General features: G+C 33.7%; 1 pseudogene; it reads left to right on the top strand.

Annotated features, from left to right (window-relative positions):
• The first annotated feature begins 1,464 nt into the window (after positions 1-1,464).
• On the top strand, positions 1,465-1,583 carry LOC112478977 (annotated as a pseudogene).
• The last annotated feature ends 972 nt before the right edge of the window (positions 1,584-2,555 follow it).

Genomic DNA, 2,555 nt, shown 5'->3' with positions numbered 1-2,555 from the left:
TATCTTTCAATAAAACACAATTCCTATATGGAATTTTATCGATCTTAGTCCAAAAAATATTGTCACTGTTGATAATCAATGACTGGCACATAATAGGTACCCAAAAAGTATTTCTGAATAAATGTCAAACTATGGGTAGGAGATCTTGGCATTATTAAAAAATCTGTGTTCTACAAAGGGCTCTGCCTTAGTATAAAATGTCATGAAAAGCTTGTTACAAATTTGAGTTGAAGTTATTTTATTATAATTTTTCAATCTAGGGTTTTGAAGCCATAAATAATTAACATCTCATATGTTACTAGAATTCTTTTTTACAACATCATCAAAGCTTTTGTTTGAATAACTTCATTTTTCAGACGCACTACCTTTGAAGTCGTCTAAACTATTAAAAAATTATTTTCTAATTTCAGTTATTTATTTATTAAATACATATGGAATTATATAGGCTCTACATCTCAATGATTTCAACATATTGGTCTTAGTTTATCTTTAGAAATGTGTCCCTATTAGAGGCAATCCATTATATTTCTGTACTTTGCTTAAGAAAACCTTTTATTTAAAAAAAAAAAAAAATCCATATCGCCTGTAAGGCACAAAATGGTTAAAGCTATTTTAACACAGGGCCCTTGACATTTTTACTCAGGGACAGTTGACGTGGCCCCCTAAAAAACCTGTACCATTCAAGTTGTTTTGCCTTCTTAGATGTCTTTGTTTTTAAACAGGTAATGTGCAGAGCAGACATCCTACACCATCCCTGAGTTGCACATTCTTTATCATTACTCTTAAACTTTACCTCCTCATCCCATCTCTAAGGCTTACTGCATTTCCAGCATACCCTGGGGATAGAAATCAAAGAGAGAGTAAGAGCCAGCAATGTCTGTTGTTCCTATTATTTGGTTGTAAAAGTTAAAATCTTTTAAATTTGACATATAAAAACATCTTTTGTGTCAAAACATCTGTAAGTAGCTTGGCCCTTCTAAATTATCATCTTTTATCCCTGCTAATAAACAAAATATATAACTTTTAACATAACATGAAAGACCCGCTAGCATTTTACTCAAACTTCTTCCTATTTTTTTTCTCCTACAGACTCTTACTCCATACTCTGGCTACATATAATGTTCCCTTTCATCCTTTAAACCTTTGCAGGTAACAGTCTTGATAACCATTTGCCTCCTGCTTTTGGTTCATAAGGCAAATTTCAGCTCAAAGGGCAGTTTCTTTGAAAAAGCTTTCTCAACTCTCAAGAAAGTTTTATTCTCTCCCCTGATGAACCAGTATAGTTTGTACATACCTCTACTATAGCATTCATCATATCATTTTATAATCCTTGATATATGTGTTTATCTTCTAGTATGTACACGATGCTAAGAGCTATGTCCCTGGTGAGCTAGATATTTGACAGTGTTGAGAATATGTGACTGTGAATTACATTACAATGCACTGATTAGAAATTAAGATCCAGCCTATGGCCATGCCACCCTAAACAAGCCCAATTTCGTCTGATCTCGGAAGCTAAGCAGGGTCTGGCCTGGTTAATACTTGGATGAGAGACCACCTAGGAAGACCAGGTGCTGTAGGCCATAAAAAATAAAAAAATAAAGAAGTGTAAGCTGACAAGGTTCTTGCAATCTGTGAGGTCAACCAAGGGTTGCCTCACCTAAAAATATTTTAAAAAAGAAAAAATAGAAAGAAAAAAAAAAAGAAAAGAAATTAAGATCCAAAATGGGTCTCCAGTTTTGGGGTGACAGCAAATAGCACAAGATAACTAGATCTACATCTATAGCCTTTTGTCACAGCTATGCTGCACGAAACTTGGTATCAATAACTGCAACAACTAACTATAGGAGCTTCTCCTAGCCGATGGAGATCATATTTTGGTTCTCTTGGCACAAGGCATATGTTCAAATGCTGTGTAATGATTGTATGATCGCATTGGAGTTACTCTTGCTCCTTTGTCACTTAAGTAGAACAGGTTAAGAAAAGAACAGGGTGTAATATAGTCTGGTAAGTAGATCTATATATAAGGTTTATTTTTTCACTTTATTATTTTCCCAATTGTTTTATTCTCAGAATAAGTGGGAGAATAGACAACTAACTATAGTATGATTCAGAGTCCTATTGAATGTCAAATATCAGAAGAGCCAATTGTTTACTTGAAGTCAAAAGATAATTTTATTCATGCTTTCTTTATATACTTACTCATTCATTCACTGAGTACCTTTATGTTGTGTAAGAAGACAAACAAAATCGCTAACCTCATGGATATTTTAAGTAAATTCCTAACTATAGGGATTTAAAAGCCATTATAATCAACCAACTACTATAAGTAGTCTTAGAAATGTTCCAGAATCCTAGAATCCTCATCATTCATGGCAGAGAATGGCTATGCTATCTCATTAGATAATGTGTTTTTCTCTTTTTCCTGGACATATATCTAAATTATATTTCCCAGATTCTTTTGCGAGTAGGCATGGCCACAGACTAAGTTCTAGATAATGGAATATGAGCACAGAGTTATGTGCATAACTCACAAAACTGAGCCATGAAAACCT

The sequence above is a fragment of the Pteropus alecto genome, unplaced genomic scaffold (assembly GCF_000325575.1).
Source record: "Pteropus alecto unplaced genomic scaffold, ASM32557v1 scaffold63, whole genome shotgun sequence".
Lineage (NCBI taxonomy): Eukaryota > Metazoa > Chordata > Mammalia > Chiroptera > Pteropodidae > Pteropus > Pteropus alecto.
The sequence above is the reverse complement of the archived record's forward strand: the minus strand, read 5'-3'. Positions and strand labels throughout refer to the sequence as shown.